Source organism: Falco peregrinus, chromosome 7, assembly GCF_023634155.1.
Source record: "Falco peregrinus isolate bFalPer1 chromosome 7, bFalPer1.pri, whole genome shotgun sequence".
NCBI classification, from domain to species: domain Eukaryota; kingdom Metazoa; phylum Chordata; class Aves; order Falconiformes; family Falconidae; genus Falco; species Falco peregrinus.
The window spans coordinates 41,329,405-41,342,754 of record NC_073727.1 but is presented as its reverse complement, the minus strand read 5'-3'; the positions used below and the strand labels follow the sequence as shown (position 1 = coordinate 41,342,754).

The 13,350-nt window shown below is 38.6% G+C and overlaps 1 protein-coding gene across 8 annotated transcripts in view; it reads right to left on the bottom strand.

Moving 5' to 3' along the window:
- ADGRG6 (adhesion G protein-coupled receptor G6) overlaps positions 1-13,350 on the bottom strand; it is a 112,757-nt gene that overhangs the window by 68,621 nt on the left and 30,786 nt on the right. The window lies entirely within an intron of this gene.

Sequence of the window (13,350 nt, the reverse complement as noted above, 5' to 3'; positions counted from 1 at the left end):
CTACACAAAAGAAGTATTAATTACACTTAAATATTCATTTCTGCACACAATATATATCTGCTATGTATATTGACCTGTCAAAAGTGAAACAACAGTGACATTTTTGAATTCAGAAAGGCAAATGAATTCTTAAACTGCAGCTTCTGAAAAGATGACTGGTATAATTTACATTTTCTGGCTGCTGGTCTGATGCTGACTGGTGGCTATTCCAGCAGCTTTGTGCCATGCTATTGTTTCCAGTGGAATGTCCCTGGAACGCAGCAGCAAAAGAGATGGGTTGAAAGGCGACAGAAGCAGCAGCTCTGCAGGGCTCTCGAAGGTTAGTCATCAGTGTTTCCGGCAAATGCTCTCCACATCACCCAGAAGGGTAGCAGTGAGCTACTCACTGGCTTTTGAATCAACAGCAAATTACTGCACTCTTCCCATTCTGACTCAGCTCCATTGACATATTTGTGGCAGTCATGCTTCAAGAAATTCTTAGCCTATTCTTCATACTCCTTTGCTCACCTGCTGTGCTTATCCATGAGAATTTCAGACCCAGTTAGCACCCAAGGTTGCATTTCTTGTTTGGTTCACATTTGCTTATTTATTATATATTTACTTAGTGTATTACAAGGTAGGATTACTGTGAACTGCCTGCTGCTAAAATCTGTAACAGTTTGCCAAATCAGTACTGAACAAACTAGGTGAGAACTGAATCTCACCAATGGACAATTGGTGCCCCGTGTGAGGCCCTTCAGATTATGAGACTTGGTGTAATGAGCAACAGATAACCAAAGAAACTAACTGGCACGTTTATGCTGAACTACTTCGAAAACATTGCATTATACCACAATTCTGAGTCAAGTACACAAGTATAAAAAAATAGATAATGTGAACTAAATGTGAGCTAAAAGCAACTAAAAAACTTGTCAAGTGCAAACTACATATGGAGCAGTGTAAAATAGTTTTTTTTAAATTCCTATTAAAGGCAACAAGCTTCTCAAAAAAACCCTCAATGTTTCTTTCCACTACTTGGGTCCTGATATCGTTCAGTCACATTCAAATGGTGTTTGGCCAAAGCAAATGGATGCCAACTCTGTGAAGTGGCATGGCAAAAAAAGAAGCAGTTTACACCTGCAGGGAGAATTACAAGGTGTACTTGGAGTTTTTATAATTTTCATTTGAAAATCATGAAGTCATTTGGCCCCAAAGAGGTAAAGAGACTGATAATTAATTGGGCTCTCAGAGCCAAATACAGGCTGGTTACATTAGAAAAGACTAGTGGGATGCTTATTTGTTAAAACGAGAAAGATTGTCTGAAAGTTTTGCAGGTAGCTTTGGGAAGAAGTGGCGCTCATGACATTGGAAAACTTGATCTGTGTAGTACAAAGCAGAGCCTGTCCACTCTTGATTTCTCTGCAAATCTTTACAGAGGAGTATGCTCACCTGCCCTGAAACCCTGCTGTTCCATTTGTTAACTGGAGAGGGAATATCTACTTATTAGTATGGTGACTCTAAACGCTGCGGTTGTACAAACAGATGACAGCTTCACCCAGTATTCTGCACAGGCAGGTATCAGTTTTCAGAGAACCACCCCAGACCGAGGGGAGGAGGAACAGGGAAAGCATGCTGCAAGCCACGAGCCACTGCAGTCTCCAAGTCCAGGGCAAGTGAGCCTCTCTCTGTAGGGCAGAGCAGCACTAAGACTGCTCCGGCTGGAGCTGCCTGCAGCTGGAGGGCTCCGTGATTCACGCTCCTGCCCTCCTTATTGCTAGGCTGAGGGCTACAGGGGCTGAGGATCTGGCAGCGCGCCACACCCACTCTCCTACTCATTCCTGCCAGAGAAATATATGACACAGAGCTATCTGGGCAGTTGAGAGCTTTCCCTGCGCACCCAGATGGACCTGAAACCAGGGACTAAGCTGTTAAGTGATGTAAATAGATACAGAACATGGGTGTTAATGTGCATTCATTCAGCATTGGACCACTATAGTAAACCTTAACGGCATTATAAAATGTTGCTGAACCAGAAAAAATATGGCACTAGTCAGTAAAAGTGTATCTCTCAAATTGGTAGAATACTGCCTTCAACCTCAGACTGGAAAAGTAAAATATGTGCATGAGAAAGAACACAGGCATTCTTAACAGGAGCCTGCCTTTATTAACTCTGTTGATCACCACCAGCCAAAACAGCACTCAGTCCTTCTATTTATCTCTGTCTTGAGTATTTACCGTTGTTTCTAAGCCATGTAAAAAACCCTGTCAGTACATGTAACAAAGATACTTTTATCCCTGCTGTCACTGTAAATATTAAAACATAAATGTTATTTATGTTATTTGGTTTTCTACTAATTTAATCTTTTCACTAACATATCTTCATTTTATTTTATCCATATTGTTTTGTTGGGTTTACAGAACTAATGCAAAAAAACCCAGCACCTAAATTTAGGTAGGAAAATAAGTGCTCAAAACTTTACATACACAGAAGAAACAGATTTGGTGAGCAACATAGTTTACTTTTTTGAAGTGGGTTGGCTCCATTTTGGCATAGTAGCTATTCTGTCCATGACTGCAATTTGAAGGAGAAATATCCTGTTTTCATGCAAATGTCCACAGTAGTAAGTAAAAAGAAAAGAAAACAAACAACAAAATTATATATAAACAGAATGGTTTTGAATGGAACTTTTTGCACAGTTTCTCATGAGAGTCATTTTTCTATAAACACCACCTATTTTACTCATTAAAGAGAAAAATTGCTGTGGCAATCTTAGGCTGCCAGCCAAAGCTGACAGATATTTTGCAACGCCATTGGCCCAGAGCAGTTCTGAACTCTGGAAACTGAATACTTGTTGCAATACACACCACAGACATTTCTACAAGAGATCTGTGATATTTTATTGATTTCAATGAGAATAAATTTAGGTTTGATGTTCTTGGTCAGGAACCCCACATATGCAGAATCTGCCTGTCAGATATTTTTTATCACCCTAGACCACAGGAAATTCACTTTCTAAATATATTTTGTCCAATAGAAACCTTCATCTTTTCTCCTCCTCTTTTCTCCCCCAAACCAAAATGAACACCCTCCCCATACAGTGAAATTAACCACTTAGTTTCAACATTTCCTAATTGAAAGTTTCACTGGGCAAGTCATTTGTCTCCATCACAAGAATACCCTGGAGTATGGTATCATTTCATAATCACTTTTTTTTTCTTGCAGAACTCGTACTTCCTATAATAAAAGAATAATTACGTATTTAGTATGACACTTCAACACTATACTAAAAAGGAAAATTAATAAATTCTTCTGGAGTATGTTAGAACTTTCACCAAAGTTATCTAAGTGATTCATAAATGTTAATTGACTTCAGAAGGGGAACTGACTGTAGGGGAAATGCCTTTTTCCCTCCTATCATGCCCATTTTATAAGGACAAAGTTAGGCATGGAGATAATTGGCAAAAATGGCAAAAGTTTCCATGGATTTTGGGTTCCTAATCTATGTAATAAGAGTACTGATTTTCCTTAACTACTTACTATTTGTACAGGGTTTTTTATGTCCAAAGCACACTATCAATGACTCTAAACTGCAGCTGGGAGAGCAGTTTGCCAACCTGGCCCACTGTAGAAAATCCAAAAATGAATACTTTAGTGGCTAATGGAAATTTTTGGTCAAAGCAATTTGGCCATCTTTAATAGGAACTTATCAGTAAAGACAGGGATAGAATCCTGTTCTCATGGTTGCTAGTTTTCCTAACCATGAGAGCATTCCCTCTTTTCTATGAGTATCCTGCCTATTTCACACATATACCTTTTAATTTCTGTGAAGAGGAAAGTACACTGTACTAGTCTTTCCTACATCATGCTGAATTATCTGAAGACTGCCCTAAAACTAAGGGGCTAACAGAAAGAGTACGTGACTCATTAAAGATTGCACCATACAGACAGACGTGCACACGCAAATCTCATATCCTATGGAACAAAATTAATCACCCCGCTTGTCCAGCCTAGCAGTTTTGTCTCTTTAGGGCCTCAGCAAAGAATTCCACCGTTTGAACTCATGAAGACACCTGAAGGCACTGAGATACACAATTTGAAAGTGACTTTCACAAGCCATTTGTGGGCAGCTGAAGCCACAGTCAGACCCAGAGCTACAACGCTGAACTGCAGATTTGGGAAGGAAACATTCTGTGTAAAGCCTCATCCCATACATTTCTATTTCTCTTTTTTTTGATTCCTTCTTATATGACTAACACATTCCAGCACTTGCCTCCAAAATCTGTCCTAATACTCATATTTTCCTCTAGGTCCTCACGCTTCTCTACCTCTCTCCATTGTCATAATTTCCCCCCCAAACCTCATTTTTGCCCCATTATATTCCGCATTTCTTTCTCAGGCATGAGTTTTGACTTCTGCCTCCCCACCAGCTTTCATTCCTGCACTTACCCAACCTTGGAGAACTGCTGGGCAACAAATTTTGTTTGGCCAAAGATTTTTTAAAAAGAGCAAAAGTGATCCAGATTGGGACACTGCCTATTTCAGCTCTAAAGACTTAAAGTTTGTGAAGGGTAGGATCAAAGGAAAACGGGGTCTCTGGGGGAAAGTGTCTGCACTTGCAATTTGTGTATTATCCAGTCTGTTTTCACACTGTTACACCTTGCACTGGGTTTTTCTTTTTCCAACTGTAGCATGCATGGCCTTCTGTACAGCATTTTCCACCCGACAGAAGTGTAAATGACTACATATGAGTAGGCAGCAGCACAGGATACTAATGATAGTCGGTGTGGGTTGAATTAACGCTACTGGTGTTTTTTAGAAATCCATTAAAAGGCTCCCTCATAAAAGTAAGATAAAATTCTGCTGGATTTCATTTTGGCATGAAAATTAACTCTACTGCTCCCTGTAAAGGACACAACTTTCATACAAAAATATCCTGAAATAAATCTATGTAGCTCTGGGATAGAATTTTCAGAAAACAAAACAAAACAAAACAACCCCAGTTTATGTTAACTCTCCTCTTATTCAAGTGAACAGTAAAATCTCTCCTGCCTGACAGAATTACGCCAGCCCTAAACCACAGAAAATCTTAGCTACAGTACCTAGCACTTTAGACATAAAAAAGCAGTACAGAATTAATTATAATTTTAATGTAGACATATGAGAACCCTAAGCACTTTACATACATTTGAAAAGGTAGTGCTTACAAGCATGGTCATTTCCAACCAAGAGAAAAGCACAAGGATGTGACAGGACGTAGGCTCTTGCAAGAACATGGCAAAGCCCAAAATAGAAGCAAAACCTTACAATTGTTTACTGTGACAGCATGAAAACATACCTATTTTGCTGAACATTAGGCAGGAAAAAGACTTGCTTTATAATAAGCAATTAATTGTTGGGTTGTTTTTTTTTTCTATTTCAAGGATGCCGTAAGAGAGATATGGCCAAACATTAGGTTAAACATATTTATGCTTACAAATAGATGGGTGAATGAGGTCAGAGACAGGCACACCTGCAGACAAGCATGAGGAAGGGCCAAACCACTAAGATGTGGGTGGGCTGGAATGGCTACAGAACAAACAAACCCATGTTATTCCAATGAGACACAGACACTAAACCCAGAACAGCTATCACATGGCAAAGGCTTCAACAGGAGCTTATCTTCACTTTAAAAAAATAATTTTGGATGTAAAGGGGATCTGTAGGTCTACAGAAATATCTATATGCAAAATATGAATATATTAATTGCAAAGAAGTTGCATGTCATCCCCTCTGGACATAAAGTAATGGTCTGTTTACTCACTTGTAAGTTAGTTATAAGACCTATACAAATTTTTATGCAAAACATTAAGCTAGTAACACTCTTCTGGAGCCTCTGCACAGCAAACCATGTTGCCTGCTTACCATGCAACCCACAATTTGATTGCGTTCTCTCTGAGAAAGTGCAAATGAAGAGGTGTGGCAGATTTATTTTTGCTTTTTTATTTATATTCCAAATTGTAGAAACTATCTCCCCAAAAAATCCTTATTTTGCTACAGTAGGCTAGCCCTGATAAAAATTACTGTACACAACACATAATTTAATGTGAGCATGCATTGTAATCTTCAAATTAGGCAATCCTTATTCTAACTATTTAAACATCTGGATTTAAAAAAAGGATAAAAAAACAACAAAACCAACAAAATAGGATTTTCTCTGCAATAAGCAGAAGACTCTCATCCTGATATATAAATCCTGTGTATAAAAGCTTGTCCTTGCACATACATATAATGTATGTGGTCTACTCATTGGAAATATGATTGTGGTTGCATATAAATGTAAATGTCCCCTGATTTGTAATGTTAATATAGAAACATTTCTACTTCAGCATTTCTACAGTGTGCATAGCCCTAAATTCACAACAATCTTAAGCAAATCCTAAAATCTCACAGATATGATTTGGATTTAAGCATGGACTTAAAATTCAGCAACTGTTTCAAGTCCTTTCCTGCACAATGATGCCTTTGAGTCCTGTATTTGAAGCTTTACGGTCCCGTCTTCAGCCTTGCATCCCCCCTCAAGGCAGAACGGGAGGGCACGACACCATAACTGCTGCCGTATGAAAACAACGGGGGAGGCACTGCACAGACCCGAGCAGTGAGGAAGGCTCTGCTATCCTTTCTGGTTCTGATAATTCCTTTTTCTTCTAAGGAAAGAAGTAATAACTAGACCAACACGTGCAAACACCCATCCAGGAAGAGATCCACTCTCAGACACACAAGTTGCATGTGAAAAGTTACCATGAACCATATGACACCTGGCCTAACGTCCACACAGCAATCCATACTCTTCCTTCCTTTCCTTACCAATCCACTGGGCGCATTCTAGATTCCCAAGTTGCTGACTGAATTTAGGGGTAGCAAGAGGCTGATCTTTTATATCAAACTCTAACAGAAATAGTCCCTTCCAGTCTTTGAATTTCCTTCCCAAATTACTTTCTGCCTAAAGACCAGGAAAGGCAAGGTTTAATTCCAATGCAGTCAATGAGCTTTCTACAACTGTCACCCTGTCCTCCCCACTTAGAAATAGAAGCATTATTTCTCTGGGTAGGGCTCAAACCTGTCCCATCACCCTTTCTTAGTGGCATGTTATATTAAATTCCATCTCTGCAAAGACATCAGTAGGAGGCTTTGACACTGGACAACTTGTGTGTAGAGAAAGGTATTTCAGCTCACCTTTGTTTTTTTTTTTAATTTCTCCTAACACCAAACAGTTAAACTGCTGGTCACTAAAATACCTGGCAGTGTAGTGTAAGTCATCAAAAAATGAAACCCAGTACAATTTAAATAATTCTCCAAAACATTCCTAAGATACTTATTTATATTAACAAGTGTAGAATATATAGAATCCCCAACAGGGTAAACATTGCCAGTTTTTATGTGAAACCACCTGCTTAGACTCATCAATAATGTAATCAGCGTAATGAAAAAAATAAAAATCCTATAAGCTTTACATCAATGAAACTTTACATTATCCTACTTAAAGCTACAACAAAATTAATGCATTTTGCACAACACGAGTATAATAAAGATGCAATTGGGGAGAATCTTTCATCCCTGTGTTATTCTTAGTTTGCAAATGTGACTTTTTTTTGTTGATTTGTAAGAAAACACTTTTTTAAGCACTACTAAAAGCTGAGTCCAGACTCACATTCTGCATCATTCCCATTGCATCATCTGCATAGTACTCCTTGTACCCAGCAAGAATTTAAATCCTCCATATTCCTGACTGGAAATAGCACATAACCCTGGCAGGGCCTTTTATAATTCAATGAAAGACAAGATTGTGCTCTCACAAAATAATTCAACAATTGGGTTTTGGCCACTGAAGCCAGGAGACAAAGAGAGTACTATGCCCTGGCCAGTCATATCAGCTTGCCTCGCATCTTCCTTTCCTGTTGCATTATGTCTTGCGGCATATGCTTTAAATGACTGAACCGGTTGGTGCACCTAAGAATAATGAAATGGTAAAAAAAAAATCTCGTCACAGGTTTATACATAGACATATATGGAAGTGTAACTGTTGCCTGTGAAGTCACTTGTTCCTGCTTTCTGTTGCTCTAACTCTTATTGCTTATCAGATTATTAACAAATTATTTTTTTTGTCACACAACTGGTTATGTTCTCATTTTTCTAAGACAGAAAAAGACAATTAATGAACTTGTATGTGGAAATTTGAAAACTGATAAAAGACAATTATTTTCTTCTAAGTTACGACATCAGCCCGTGAAAGTCTGACCTGAAAAGTATCAAAGCAGGGAACATAAAATTCAGAAGGCCAAAAGACATTTCCCCAAGTATTTAATAAAGTCTCTGAATCCCTCCATATATATAATAATTCATAAGAGAAATAACTGTAAGGAATTGTAAACCTCATAGCTTATGCTTGAAACTAATCTCAACCAACAGTATTGATAGCTCCACCTTGGTGGCGTGGACGATCTCAGGCTCTGGGATTCGACTGCCAGTACAGCCACAGTGCGACGCTGCCCCAGCACCGCTCTGACCAGCCAGCTCCTCCCAGACCCTTCCTGGGCATTGCTCAGCAGCCAGCACGGGTCAGGGACCATTCCCAACATGCAGCCTGAACACAGCTACCTTAGTGTTTATAACCCTGCGCGTTTGGGACACGGCATGAGCTGGCCCCCCGAGGCAGGGAACAGCCCTGGGCACGGCTCATTTACTGGAATAGAGATGGCCAGCGCATAAGTGGGAAAAGGAAAGCGGCCACGCGAGGCAGAGCATGAGGCCCTATCTCTTGTATCTTATGTAGGGGCCAATAGAACAGTTCTCACTAGTTTTGGTCGTTCAAACAGTACACGTAAATCCCGGAGAAACAGGTGGTAGTACATCCTGTTTCTAACACGATAATCAAAATTATCTTTCAGGATGCACTTGAGGGCAGTAACAGTAATAATGTACCAAAAAAGTCAGGAAGAGCAAAGCTTAATTTTCAAATCAGGTTAAGATTAGAAAAGCAGAAGTAAGAATAGTAAATTACTGACTCAGGAAGCATTTACCACAAACGCAGGCAGTAACCAGTTACTACTAAACCCAGCAGCAGACTTTTCACTAACACAAGACAAGCTGATCTGCACTTCCTTATGCAAAACTGTATAACGTGGTGCTAGAACGCAAGAGATTTTGTTATTTACTCATAAATAAACATATAAACAACAGCATGATTCTTAATCCTTTTCACAAGGGACACAGATGGACTGGAACTTTACCAGGGTATTCATTTTTTTCAGGGTGTACCGTTCAGGGAACTGACCTCTGGACTTCTCAAGACTAGCATCCTAACCAGCCCTCAAATGGCGTTACCCAAGTATTGACATTATCGGCATTTGTTGTATGTCAGATTGCTAAAATGTTAAGATAGCCCTGGAAAGATTAGAGCTGATGGTCTTCATTCTCTCAGAGTGGGATGCTAGCACAATACAGAGACCATTAGAAATTCAGTGTATCTCCAGATACTCCATACCACCCCCAGAACCCATTTAATGCTGGAATTCAGTAGGTATTTATTTCTGTTGAGTTATCATTGCCACAAAAAGCTCTAAACCTTCTTCATCACTCTAGCACAAATATCCTACCTCCTGACACCAACCAACTTTATCACAGCACTGACTCCAGCAGGTTTTGATTGATCTGGGAAATTGAGGGAACCAGCTACAATAGAAGAAAATACGTTCAGAGCCAGGGTGGGGGCCCTGCACTGCCTGTTTCCCCTTAGTTGTTTGAGTTTGTGCCAATGAAAATGGAAGTGGAAACAAACACACTGACTGGGTAAATCTGCCCTGACCCATATGAGTGGAGTTCACACTGTAGACAAAGTTATGGTTTTCCCCCAGAGGGAGGGGGTAATGTGAAAATCCTGTGTTACACCCATTGTAACTTAAGAATATTTTCATTGGCATTCCTATGATAATCTTATAAAAATAACAGAATTGACTCGCTAGTTTTGGCCTGAGTTGGATTTTTTTTCCACAAAGTAGCAGAAGTTTGGGACAAAGAGTGGTATTGACAGTTCAGTTTAGATATGCTGGTTAAAAAAGTATTAACCAGTAAGTATACGGGCTAGTACAATAAGCACATAAGCTAACACACATGTCAGTAAAAAGATTATGTTAGGGAAGGGAAAGGGTGGGAGCAGGTGTGTTTTCTGTGAGGTTGCTGCAGGTAACATAATGGTTTCAAACTGTGGTCTATATATCACACTACATCACAAATCATGCTGAGATTTATAAGGGCAACAATCATCAAGAACGTCGTATTTTTTTTTTCCACCCCAGCAAGAAGTTCTGGCTTCTGGCTCCTAGCTGAACATTTGCTGCATTGTTACAAAAAGGATCACATCTTCAGCTGGAGTAAATCCATGAGTGCAGTTAGCTTCAACACGTCTATACCAGGCTGTACAAGCTGAGGAGTTTTATGGCTAAATAATTTCTTGGGTATCATTCATGCAAGCAAGTCTCATGCTTGCCTGGGAAGCTGTTCAAAAAATTAATGCCAAAACAGTTGACAATATTTTGGTGAGGTATGGTTTGTAGGAATTTGAGATCCCACCAAACTGCACAGATACTGGTTAAAATAATGTTATATCTGGGCACAGGTTTCTTACTAAAACTCAGTCATACAGATGCATACAAGAAATACGTTACCTCTACATATACATTGGGCACAGACTAAAGAAATTGTTACGACAAAATTTCTGGGTAACAATCTTTTGTGCAGTGAAAAGTGGAAAATACTGCCTCTTCACTGTGTGCTTTACCCAACTAATCCAACACACAACCAATATCCAAAGCAGTTTCCATTTGAACCATGCTGTATTCAATGTCTTTTATTGCTTATAAGAGAAGAACTCAATTGAGGGTTTTCTTTCCCAGGTTGCAACGTTGGAATGCTTTTTCTGGCTGCTACTACCAGTATTCTGAATAAGCATCATCTTAACTCTTATGAATGCCTCCAGAAAACACAGGGTAGGGGGATTATTGCACTGCTACTCAGTGATATTCTTCAATCTTTGTGTGTTTATAGGCCAAATCTCGCATCTAGAAGATTTTTTGGATTTTTTAAGCTATTCCAGAAAATCTGCAATTAATGACATGGATCTGTTGCAGTAGAGGTTGAAACTACAGTTTGCTGGTGTTTAACAAGATACAGAAATTATGCACAATTACTTTACATTGGAATTCATTGTAATAGAGAAGGCATTCTAGACATACTCATAGACACCAACTCAAAACCAATTTCACACAGAGCCTTTGAATCTTTTTTTGGGTTTTATTATCTGCCCCATCTACTAGTTTTTAAAGTACCTATTTCAATATGATTTAGGCTACTTATATTTCAGTACTTTATTATGTTCTGGGTTCTTTCAGTAAGCTGTTAAAAATAGATACTGTCAGTAACATATCTGTCTCATCTGATATGCAAGAAGGAGCAATCTAAGTCAAAATATTTGTGATTTTTTAACATCATAAAATAATAAGAGCTTTTCTATTACACACAGAAATATTCTCTTCTACCCCCATCAGAAAATTAGCCACACTTTCACCTTCCAAAGACAGTAACATATTCAGTGTTAATACTTATTATTCAGCTAGCTCTGCCCAGAGCAAACTGGAAGATGTTCTGAATAATGATATCAGGTATTTTCTTGTGCACTGTTAATGAAGGGGTCAGGAGACTGGAAAGGGGTTAGAGCCTTTTTGCTAACCGAAGCTTTCACCTCTCATACTTCATTTAGGGTCTTGCTGGAAACAGCAAAGATACACAAGTAAAAGTGAGATCAGAAATTACTTCTCAATAGTTTGCATTGCTAAGAACAGAATAATGCTATATACAATATAGCAAACTACTATTCATTGTGGCGGGGGAAGTGTGTACATTTTTGACATTTGGTGTTATTCTGACATCTCTAATGCTGGTTTTTGTTCTTAAACAAGCCATTAATTTTAATTTTGAGTCATTTCAGTGATATGGCATCTAGAACTGCTTTCTTATCTTAGTGTTTCTGTAAGATGTAAAGATGGAAGGGAATGGCATACGTAGCTCAAAACAATAATCCCTTCACAGCTGTATTACTAACTTACACGCCTGGTTTGTTGGTCCATTTCTTCTCCTTACCTAGTAGCAGAAAAGAAAACATTATAACACAAACAGCAAAATCTTGCATTAAACCGTCGAGTATGTCCTTACTGCTTCCATTAAGCCTGCAATGACTGTTCTTTGTGTGACTACACCTGAACCTTTTATTTTTGTCAGTCTGGCCTCTATGATTTATGTTTCTAACCTCCATCCAGTTCTCCAGCTGCTCTGGCCACTGAACTCCCATTGCAATCAATCAAGAAGTCTCCCTACACATTCCAGTGCTTTTTCCAACTCTATAGCTTTTTTTTTTTTTTTTTTTACCAGTTCCTTAGAGAAAAATATTCCATGGATGAATGAACTTCAAAAGTTAGGAATTTGATTATAATCAAACTACATGTATTTAACTCCTTAAGGATGGACAGTGCGTGCTCCACTTCTCTTTTTGCAACATGCTGCTTTACTGAACGGAAGAAAACAAATTCACTATGATCAAATCAGAAATAAATAACTGATGTGTGTCTTTTTTTGTCAAATATGACAGCTTAACACATAAAACCTGAAAATATCCCCTCTTTATGAAGGAAACTATGACAGGTTTGACAAAGTTTGGCTTGAAAACCTCTCTGTTAGGGTTCAAAATGCTTTATGTCTTGTTTTTGTTACTGGTCTACTCTACATCTTAATGCACAGGTTTCCAGCTATTGATGTGATGTGATTTTTTTAATGTCTGCTACAAAGCTAAACTGGTCTCTATATTTAAAACAGGTATAACATTGCAATTATGCAAAACTGGACAGCTTCAACTTCAGATACCAGGAGAAATCCATCTTTCACTGAAAGAGGAATTCTGAAAATAGACTTACAACTTCTTGTTTCCCCATTTTGAAATCAGCAAACTATTCAGCTTACTATAAGAACAAAAAAGCTTTCTTAGTCTTAACAGAACTTGCCTCATATGAAGGAACTTATTTTCTGCACTGGTTCTGCAGTCATCAGCATTATTTGGAAACAACATCTAAAACACTTGCCACTTAATGGAAACTTCAGTTTCACAATTGACTTGCTCTGTAATTTCTGAAACCAAACCAAGCCAATCAACCAAAGGAAACCTCTTTCATGAATCTGTTATTTACATATAAAGCAGACAGGAAGAAAGTATTTTGTTAGGTCTGGAGACACAGTTTAAGGAGGTTTTAAAAGATTAGGAAGTATAATGACAGGTGCACAGTGTTCCT